The sequence below is a fragment of the Triticum dicoccoides genome, chromosome 5B (assembly GCF_002162155.2).
Source record: "Triticum dicoccoides isolate Atlit2015 ecotype Zavitan chromosome 5B, WEW_v2.0, whole genome shotgun sequence".
Classification (NCBI taxonomy): Eukaryota; Viridiplantae; Streptophyta; class Magnoliopsida; order Poales; family Poaceae; genus Triticum; species Triticum dicoccoides.
Genome location: NC_041389.1, coordinates 674,145,716 through 674,157,200, shown reverse-complemented (window position 1 = coordinate 674,157,200; position 11,485 = coordinate 674,145,716). Strand labels below are relative to the sequence as shown.

The 11,485-nt window shown below is 45.4% G+C and overlaps 1 pseudogene; it reads left to right on the top strand.

Moving 5' to 3' along the window:
* The first annotated feature begins 1,416 nt into the window (after window positions 1-1,416).
* LOC119310465 lies at window positions 1,417-10,083 on the top strand (annotated as a pseudogene).
* The last annotated feature ends 1,402 nt before the right edge of the window (window positions 10,084-11,485 follow it).

Here is an 11,485-nt window from a genome sequence, read left to right as displayed (position 1 = left end):
ATACTCCTACACGAATTTGTCTGGCTGTTTCGGGCTCCGTCCCGAGCAACCACGCCCCAAAAAGCGTGTTTACCGATCTCGGTGGAGTAATATTAAAGGCAATTTGCACGGTGCGCCACAACCCTTGTGCCAACGGGCAATCAAAAAATAAATGTTTGATAGACTCATCCCTATCACAGAAGCTACACCTAGTAGATCCTGTCCAGTTGCGCTTAACTAGATTGTCCTTTGTAAGAATTACCTGTTTATGCACAAACCACATAAACACTTTAATCTTCAAAGGAACCTTAACGTTCCAGACTACATTGGACGTAGGTATCACGGATGAATTAATGATATCAAGATACATAGACTTGACCGTGAACACCCCAGTTCTAGTTAGCTTCCAATACAACTGGTCGGGCTGAGGATTTAGCTGCACCTCCATCAGCCTACGGACCAAGTGAAGCCATGCTTCCCATCTCGGTCCAGCAAGCACTCTTCTAAACTGGATGTTAAGGGGAATCGTCTGCATTACTGTGGCCACAAGGGCATCCCTATGCTGAACAATACGATACAGCGCTGGATACTGAGAAGCCAGAGGCGTGTCACCCAGCCACGTATCCTCCCAGAATCGCGTATCAGCTCCATTACCAACAATACATTTCGTTCTGTTAAAGAAAGTGGATTTAGCCCTCATTAGCCCTTTCCAGAACGGCGAGTCTGTAGGTCTCATAGTGACTTGGGATAAAGTCTTTGAGTACAGATATTTACTCCGTAAAATTTGCGCCCATGTTGCCTCTATCTCAGAAGACAGCTTAAACAGCCACTTACTCAGGAGGCACTTATTTTTAACTTCAAGATTTTCAATGCCAAGTCCTCCTTGGTCCTTTGGTCTGCAAATAATATCCCATTTGGCCAATCTATACTTCCTCTTAGATTCATCACTCTGCCAGAAGAAGCGAGACCGATAAAAGTCTAGTCTCTTCCTCACCCCAACTGGTACTTCGAAGAAAGATAGCAGAAACATAGGTAAACTCGTGAGCACCGAGTTAATGAGAATCAACCGGCCTCCATAAGACATGAGTTTTCCTTTCCAACAACTTAGACTAGCTGCTGCTATAGATCGGTAGCTTTGAGATTAAGAACGTGCTTCCATGTTTGCTGCTTATTTGCTTCAAACTTATTCTAGTTGCCTATGCCGTCAAGTGCGTGTTGAGTTTTGTAGAGGAGCTATGATCGTGCTTGCTCTGTTTCACAACATTCTCCTGTTAACCGGCTTTTGTTATTTTACAATGTTTATCCATTGAAGGAATAATGTTCTATGGTTATTGAAATTTTTTCTACTCAACCAAAATCAGAAGATTCTTCTCTGCACCACAGCTATCTCTTTCGTGATAACTCGAGCAACTCGGGTGCTGGATCTAGTGGCTGCTAATGGGTCGCCAAGCTAGTGTTGCACGAAATGACCTCGAGCACATGCTATCTCACGAAGACGAGCAGCCAAAGGCCTTTCCATTATCACTTTTGGAAGACATCACAGATGGTTTCTCTGAGAAGCGTCAAATTGGCAGCGGTGGGTTTGCGGTTGTTTATAAGGTAAGGCAACTCTCAACTGCCCTCTGTTAATCCGAAAACTGAATTAATGCTGACAAGGCATCTTGCGACTTGTAGGGAATGCTTGAGAATGGGACCGTTGCTGTGAAGAAGCTATTTGAAAGGCTTGATATTCCTGATAATAAATTTAATGAAGAGATTCGTTGTTTGATGAAGGTGAAGCACAAAAACATAGTACATTTTTTGGGATATTGTGCTAACATACAAGGCGAAATGGTAGGCTATGATGGAGATTTTGTCATGGCAGATGTACGTCAAAGGTTGCTCTGTTTTGAGTATGTACCTAAAGGAAGTCTTGATGAGTATATCAAAGGTAGGATCATGTGGCCTGCACTCCTGTTTCCATTTTAATGAATATATTACAGATATTTAGTTCAATCAGCCCACTTATGGTGTCGTATTCTATCTAACATTACAAAACTGAGTATTTCAATCTTCATATATGTCAAATACTAACACCTTACTTTCTTCAATTCTCTCTCCTTTATAGATGCATCTTATGGACATGACTGGATAAAGACCTATGCGATAATAAATGGTATTTGTGATGGTTTACATCACCTTCACCAGAATCGTATTGTTCACTTAGATCTCAAGCCCGCAAATATTCTGCTAGATGGCAATATGATGCCAAAAATTACTGACTTTGGACTATCAATGTGCTTTGATGAAAAGCAAAGCCGAGCTATTACCAAAAATATGGCTGGCACATTGTAAGTTGGCAAAACCTCTTGAATTCTCCTTTTGCTTTTAGTTAGAAATTTTATTATTTGATTTTTCCCATTTGTTTATAGAGATAATTACACCTATAGTCCCTGTACTCTCCGTCATGTAACACCATGGTCCTCGAACTTGTGGAGTGCTCCACTACGGTCCTCAAACACGAGAATACGCTCCAATACTGTCCTGGCTATGTCTCCTGCTACTCCCTATAATACCGTATAAGTGTGGGGCCCATGTGTCAGATTGTGAGAGAAATTTGGTTAAAAAAACGTTCACATGGGAATCGAACCTGAGACTATTCATTAGAAAACAACCAAGCTAACCATTGATTAAGTCAATTCCTGATGTGAATCACTGCTCTAAAGTACCTATAAGTCCATTTTTGTATCACGGCATTAGCAGTACATATAATTAAGTCGGCTCAGAAGCATACCATACCATTTTTTAAAAATATCTTCAGACGATTTACCTGATGCTTATTCCATTTTCATTTTATTTTAACAAGTTTCTGTTAATTTTCCCCTTTTCGCATAAACAAATCCTGTTGTAGTGCATTTTAAATCTATATTCTGTTCTCATTATTGTATGCCTTGAAGATGTAAACATGACTTATAAGAATTATTTTGATTTAAAAAAGTGTAGGAAAATTTATGTATCTTCATTCAGGACCACAAGCACGGGCATTTATTTTGAATCCTCATTGTATTTTTAAATACAAAAATATTTAAAAATTTGACAGCGTGTATTTTATATATTGTTCAGCGTGGTTTTAGAAAATATTTATACTTTTATCCAACTCTACGCCCAATTACAGATTTTCCTATTCTTTTATTTTCAAGTTCGTCTTTTTAACTTTTCCAATTTTAAAAATAAATGTAAGAAAAAACTATAATAATTATTAATACATAATTTACCTATATTAGATAAAAAAGGGAAAATAAACACGAAATTGTCTTTTTTGATCTAACGCAAAATTGGTAAATAAAATAAAAGGAAACCGGTAGAATACGAAGAGAGGTACGTTACCATATATGTGATGCCAGGAACTTGTTTATTAGCTAGATATGATGTGTGGTCTAGTGTGATGGTTAGCTTGGCTGGCAGGTATGCGTTTGGTGCAGGGTTCGATTTCCTCCTCAAAATTTTTGCACGTTCCTTCCTCGTTGATGTACCGACATGCGCGTCACACACATGTATTGTATGCTGATGTGGCGCCACGCTGGGCTGCGGGAGATGTAGCTAGGACTGTATTGGAGCATATTCTCGTATTTAAGGACCCCAGTGGAGCATTCCACGAGTTTGAGGACCATCATGTTACAGGCCGGAGAGTACAAGGACGGGAGGTGTAATTATCTCTTTGTTTATATGACTAAATTTTGATGCAGGGGGTATATTGCACCAGAGTTTCATAGTGGGGACATATACACGATCACATACAAGCCGGACATATATAGTCTTGGTGTCATAATTATAGAGATGCTGATGGGAAAGAAGTGGTACCCAACATATCCTGATGTTGATAATGTAAGAACAATATTTTTGCGGTTGTTCCATGATAAAGGGCTAGACCTCCCTCAAAAAAGGCTAAACGCTAGGTTTCAAAATAACCATATTTTGCTTTGACCTTGCATTTTTTAAGTCGTTACATAACATTGTTCTTCAAATCATATGTAGTAAAGTATCTCTAGGAAGATAACCTTTATTTCTACTTGTTCAATTGAACATGAAAGGGCAATTTACATGCTGCTAGATCTTACTAGGCTCCACAAAGCAATATCTAAAATCCATTAATGCCACCTTTTTTGTTCTACATAGTAAGAAGAGATAGACAGAACAGAGAGTAACTCGACTCTATATCTTATAATTGACACAACATAGACAAGGAGTAATATACATGATAAAATTACATTAGAGTGCATGTTAATCTTCCAAATGCGGATTAATGAATGACAAAAAAATGTCGGTAATAGATGATTTCTACACCTAGTTAGATTGAACAGTTCTATGTAGATTTCACATATATATTTTCAAGACGTGCAATACTGTAGTTGTACTTTATTCTTATTGCTACTTGTGTGGATCATCTAGACGCGGTTATAGGTACAACCCCGTAATTTTTGGAGAATGTTTTGCTGCTCAAGCTTGAACTGACGCGGTCTACAGATCAATGCATTTTCTTTGTTTGTGTATTGGTTTGTGAGTAGAATAACTTATTGTACATCAAAGTAGATAATTTTTTTACTAGCAGTTCAATGTTTCTTTTATGTGGTTTTATAAGATGCTTCACAATTTTTGATGTAGGAAATGACAGTTTAAAACAGTCATACTTACGCCCAAACCAACCATGTCCAACTAGTAACATGCCAAGCCAAGGTCATCATTGTAATATGGCATGATTTTACTGCCATGAGAACAATTGTATATTGTAATTAAAAGTAAAGAGAGGATATGGATTTAATCTATGCACCTCATGCAATTTGTTTTGTTCCTAGTCAATTGTGAACAACTAAAAAGGCACTCCTTCATAACATGTGCCAGCTAGATGTGACAATAAGACATGGTCATAATTACGAAAAATTATAGTCATATAATTTCTAAAGGGATTGTAAAGTCATGATCAAATGATAGTAATTGATGGGCAGATTTTGTTGACCCATGGGGTGGAAAGTGGTGGTTTAATAGGATGTGTTGGGTTGGTTGCACTATAAAATAGTGTTTTGAGTTAGCTCAGGTGTAGAGTAAGATTACTCTACTCCTAGATGTACTTGTACAATATCATCATATATACATACCTAGGTACAATGACCCACTTTAAATATGCAGCAATCTAGTAGTAACATGTTACAATAATTCCTTATTTTACAGTTATTTTAGTCTGTCAATAAATGCTACAATTATAAAAAAAAATATTTGCTCATAATTGGGCATACATATTATTATTTCAACTAGAAAAGGTTACTTTTGACGAGTTGCTTCTTAAATGCTACTACTTGAAAATATAGAGCAAATTAGACGTGTTACTATACGTACCCAGGTATAGATTGGTCTTTTTTTCTCTACATATCTAATACACTTAAAAAAGCCCCACCCTGAACCCTTCCCCCTCCCGCGACGCTCCCACGAGCGCTGGGGGGGGGGACCCTAGCCGCCGGCCCAGGGCCCTCCTTCCCCTCCTCCTCTCCTCGCCGCCGCCTCGGCGAGCTGACGGGCAAAGCCCGACCAGCATCGGCGGCGGCGGGGCGTTCTCCTTCCCCTGCTCGGTTCCTGGTGGCGCGGGCCGTCGGAATCGGGCGGCGGCGTGGCGCGGGCACGGGGCGTGGCGGCGCGGTGGCAGCAGCTGGCGGCGGAGGCGCGGACTGCTAGCGGCCGTGCGAAAGGGCTGTGGGCGTTGGGGGCGGCGCGCGGTTCCTCCTCTCGGTCGGGGTGGTTTGGATCTGGCTCGCGGCTCTGCTTTCGGCGGCGGCTGGGCTGGGCCCTGGCGCGCGTGGAGGCGGGGTCTGGGCCTTCTCTGCCTGGCCCCCCCTGGTGGTGGCGCCCCTGCGGTCCTCCGGTCAGGTCCGGCCAGCCCTGGTCTGGCCTTGACGCCGACAGGGGGCGAGGGCTGCGGCGGCAAGGGCCTGCCAGCGGCTCGCGGGGGCTGTTGCGCTGGTCGTCATCGTCGGTATGGTGGTGGTGGTGGTGGTGCATGCCGGTCAGATTTTGCCTTTTTTCCGGTCGGCGGCGCGGGTTTGGGGCCCCAGCCCAGCGTGGCTGCGGTCCCGGCGATGGGCGGCGACGAGGAGGTGGCTTCGCCGTGCCAGCTCCATGGCAGCTCAGCGGGTTGACTACGGCGGCGGCTGGCTTTCCGGCGTCGGCTTGTCTGTAGGCTGCCCGTTTCGACCTTCGACCCTCTCGTCGTCTGGTTGCTACCTTCATCGAAGGTTCGGCCATCCCTCGACTACGGTCCATCGCTCGTCTCGCGCTTGGCAGCAGGACTGAGTTCGTCTCGCGCCCGGCAGCAGGACTGACCTTCGTCTCGCGCCCGGCACTAGGACCGTGCTCATCTCGCGCCCGGCAGCAGGACGTGTCAATGGAGGCCAATTTTGGCCGGCCTCTGGGTTTCGGCGTTGGGGGCAGCCCAGGGGTGTGAAAGGCGGTTCCTTTCCGCTCGTATCTTTGATTGGGATAGCGGCGGGTCACGGGTGAGGTGGTGTCGAGGTCTTGGATGCTGGGGCGGCGGCCCTGGTGATGGTGGTTGCGCGGTGCTCTTGGACAAAGCCCGTGCCTTGGTGCTGCCCGGTCACCATGGTCGTGTGGGCGGCGTGGTTGCCGGGGTGTGGCGTTCGGTGAAAACCTACTCTATCTTGGGACGGACCGGCGGCGGCGAAGATCGTTCCCTTCTTGAAGGCGTTGTCGCGGCTCTCATTGTCCGTCATGCGGCTCCGGGGGAAACTCTGATCCTTGGATCGGGCGGCGGCGGCGCTCCAGCGTCGTATCCTTCCTGAAGGCGCCGCCTTGGAGCGCATGGTTCGTCATATATAGCTTCATTTCTTCGGGGCGGTAGTGCTAGGAGTGGTGTTGCTGCCCTCAGTGCCTATGTATCCTTTCTTGGGTGTGTGCGTGTGTTGCGGTGGCATGACGTGTGGTTGTACTGGATGCTTGTGGTTTCGTGCTTTATATATAAAGCGGGGCGAAAGCCTTTTTCGGTATCTAATACACTTGGATTCCTATCTAAATAGGTACTTGAAAGTTGGAAGAGTAAGTTGGGGAAATCACGGAGAGACACACAGTTGAAACAGATTTGGTTATGCACCAAGCTAGGGATAGAGTGTACTAATGGTAACCAAGCGAACAGACCAGATACATCATATATAATCAATAGGCTTGGTAAAACCGAAAATACATGCCTTGTAACTGATGTGAGTAGTTCAACAGTATCACAGGTAACTTCATTCGTGGAGTGTATAACTCTTTTTAATGCCAATTTGAGTATTAGTTTACATGTTTAAACTTGTGCCTTGAAGGTAGAAAGGACGTTGGAAAATCTGGATGATGACACCATCAACCCGCTTATTAGGATGAATAATGTTCGTCATAGAATGATAGCGCAGAGAATAATGTTACCGTTGGGCAGGGGGCAGCTAAGAAACTTCGTGCGGCCAAGGAATGTCTCAATGATAATCCTCACATCATTTCAATCGAATCTGGTCCATCTATGTCTGCTGAGGAATGTAACCTTCAAAACGCTCTCCAATTCATTAAGGATGATCCCGTGGGAGTGATTGGAATATGGGGTCCAGGTGGAGTGGGAAAACACACCTTTTGAACAATATTAAGAACGCACTTGATGGAGACATAACCTTCAATCATGTCATACGAGTGACAGCTTCAAGGGGGTGTTCAGTGGAAAAGATCCAAGCTGACATTGCATGCCAACTCAATTTGAAGAATGATGTTAATGCTATTTTTGACTTCTTAAAGAAGTCAAACTTTCTTGTCTTGTTGGATGACCCTTGGGACCAAATTGATCTGCAAGCAACTGGCATACCATATCCCCTTGGAAGTACAAAACATATTCGGAGAAAAGTGGTGCTCACAACAAGATCGAGAAAAGTTTGTGGTCAAATGGAGGTGAGGAAAGAGTGCAAAGTAGCTTGCCTGCAAGAGGATGAGGCATGGCAGCTATTCCAAGATAAGGTCGGACACGAAACTCTATCTTATAGTCCTCGCATTGAAGCACTTGCAAGAGAACTTGTGCAGGAAATGAAAGGCTTGCCATTAGCTTTGATAACGATTGGATGGGCAATGTATGGCAAAATTGATACGGCTGAGTGGGAATATGCCATCCAACATATGAAACGGTCATGTTGTGATAGTGATGACCTACTTGATATGGAAAGAGCCGTTTTCAGTCGGGTCAAGTTTAGTTTTGATAGTTTACGAAACAACAGCTTGAGGTATTGTTTCTTGACTTGTGCACTATGGCCAGAGGATGAGATGATTCCCAAATTAAAGCTTGCTCGATGCTGGATTGGCTTAGGCCTAGTGGATGAGTCAGATATACAAAGTTGTTACACAAAAGCATACAGTCTGATGGGTGAACTTTCAGCTGCATGTTTATTAGATGGTTGTGGAGAACTATATGATTCTGTTATAATGCATGATGTGGTTTGTGACATGGCTTTATGGATCTCTTGCGGCTGCGGGAAGAACAATGGCAAATGGTATGTCCGCGCAGCAGTTGGTCCGAACGAAAATTTCAGCATCCCTTGGAGGCAAGTTGAATGTGTCTCACTGATGAAGAACCGTTTGTCGAAACTTACTCATGTTGGCTCTAACCCTCGTCATATGAGGATGTTATGCCTTGGAAACAACATGTTGCGTGAAAGCATAATAATTGAAGTAATTAAGAAATTCACGTCACTGACATATCTAGATTTGCACTCGAACGACCTGAAGGGAATACCTGAAGAATTATGTTCCTTGGCAAATTTGGAGTACCTGGATTTGCCGGATAATGATGGTATAAATGAAGTGCCTCTCTGCTTTGGAAACCTAATTAAGCTCAAGTTCTTGTACCTAGAATCAACTGGCATTATAAGGATACCGGAGGGTGTCATATCTAGCCTTCAAGCATTACAAGTAATGGACTTCAGAACCTATCATTTATGTCCAGTTGGTGTGGGCCTTCTTCGTAGAATCCTTCGAGAGTTGGGCACCCTACGCCACTTGAAAGCAGTTGGTATCATTGCCATGGGTTTTCCTCAGTATATATCACTAAGGGGAAGCGACAATCTCCCCGTCAGATATTTAAATCTACGAAGACTTGAGACACGTGCCCTCTACTTCTCTAAAATTCTATCACATGAGTTTGCACCAAGGACCTTGTATGAACTGCGAATTGACATGTGCGCCATGGAGGAAATAATATTTGGACGCGAGTTGGCACAACCATATTGTTGCTTTCGTATTCTCAATCAGCTCAGTTTGGTACATTTGGACGACTTGAAAGAGATAACTTGGATGGAAACATCTCCAGCATCTCTATTTCCCAGGCTAGCTTGTTTGAAGGTGCAATCCTGCGGAAAGCTAAACCACCTCTCCTGGGCCATGTATCTGCCTTGCCTCGAACAACTCGTGATAGGTGGCTGTAATGGGATGCAACAAGCATTTATGAAGCCCCATGGTGATAACAAGTGCAGCGAACAAGATAGTTTGAAAACATTTTCCTGCCTCAAATATCTGAGATTTTGGGGGTGCAAATCACTCGTCAGTATTGGGGATCCTGATGTATTATTCCCATCCCTAGAGCGACTGGAGCTTCGTGATTATAGAGAATTCTTCAGGCTTCCTTTCAAGACGGACAGCTTGCCACGAAAACTGAAGGTACTAAAGATTTTTAGTAAGACCTGGGAAAGATTGGAACTGGAAGAAGGTGTCAAATCTTTCCTGCAACCCTGGCGACTCGGGGGCGATCCCATCTTTCGCCGCCCGCCTCCCCTCATCCCCCTTCTGTCCCTCGCCGCCGCCGGAGATGGCCGCCGGCAAAGCCCGGCGTGGACGCCGGGGAAGGTGGCGGCAGGGATCTCGGCGCCCGGATCGATCTCGTCGGCCTGCGGGCCGGAGTATCGCATCGGTGGCCTGCGGATCCTTGGGCGGCGGCCCTATTGGCGAGGCGGCGGCGGCTGGAGACGTCTGCAGGCGACGCTGGCCAGCGTACTCGGCCGCACGGGTGGCGGGTCGCTGGTGGAACCCGGCCATGGCGCGGTTCTCCGTTGCGTCTGATTTGGAGGTTCCCCTTTCTCCTGCTGCCTCTGTCGTCGTCCCGGTGGTTTGCGGCTGCATGCTCCGGTGGTGGTGAGCCCTGGTGGTGTACTTTGGGTCCGGGGGAAACCTTGGCCAGTCTAGCCGGCCCGGCGGCGGCGACGCCCATGGGCGCCGCTTTCCTTCATGAAGGCGCAGCTGAGGGCCCAATCTACCCACCCAGATCCCCGGCCGGGTGAAAACCTTCAATCCTTTTCGGATCTGGCGGCAGCGGCGCTTTTTGCATCGTGACCTTCCTGGAGGTGTCGTCAAGGGCACTGGGGCTCGGTTGGGAGTGCAGAGGATCTACAGGTGGAGGGGATAGGACCAGTGGTACAAGGTGGTGTTCGCGAAGGAGGAGCGGCGTTGCATCTGACACGTCGACAATGGCGGGTCTCAGCGGCATGGAGCAGCGGGGTCTCGCTGCTGGGCGTGTGTTGATGGACGAGCGCAGGATGGTGGCGTTGTCTGGCGTCGTGGTGGCATCGACAGCAGCTAGACCGGGCAAGGTAGATGCATCAGTACATCTCTGAAGATGGATTGGTCGCAGGTGGCTGCGGCGGCCTCATACCCGGCAGGCGTCCTGGTTGAGGAGTGCGCCGGACCGGTGGGTGACCCATACCCGACAGGTGTCCTGGATGGGAATTCAGGTCTTAGATGTTAGGTTTGACTGCAAGGTCTGTTTGGTATTAGGCCCAGACTATCAGCATCCCTTCATCAAATGAATAGGAGTAGCAACAGATGTTGTCTAGACGGTGGCTTCAGACTTACTGCTGTATTTCTTTGTAAGGTCTTTTAAGAATAATTAATAATAAAGTGGATGTATGCATCGGCCAGATGCAGAGGACGGGGATCTTCCTCCTTTTCTAAAAAAAGCTTAAATTTGTAAAATACTAAATACCATGTGCAATCCGTCCATTCGATTTGATGCTTGTTTCATGCATGTTTGTACCCATGCTCCCGGACTTGTGTAAAACTAACTATGAACTAAATGTGTGCAATTTGTTTTCTTATTTCATGATTTTTGGAATTTGCAAGTGCTACATTTAATTTTGACAGGAACACACCCTTCTTGATTCAGAACTGGCTTGGGTGAATTTTTTTTCAGAACTGACGGGAACACATAGTCTCCTGTTTGCAGCTGATGCATCCCCTTTTCAGTCGATCTTAGTTGCAGCAAGCAATGAACTAAAGGTATGCAATCTGTTTTCCTACTTCACTAATTATTTTCACGGTTTTTGAAATTTGCAAGTGCTACAGTTTGTTTGTTGACTTGGATAAACATTGGAGTCATGCTTTACCTCCTCCGCAGTCCGCACTTTATGTTTACGGTCCTCACGAAGGACACGGTGAGACCCACTCCCAGAGAAAAATTTCCCCAGAT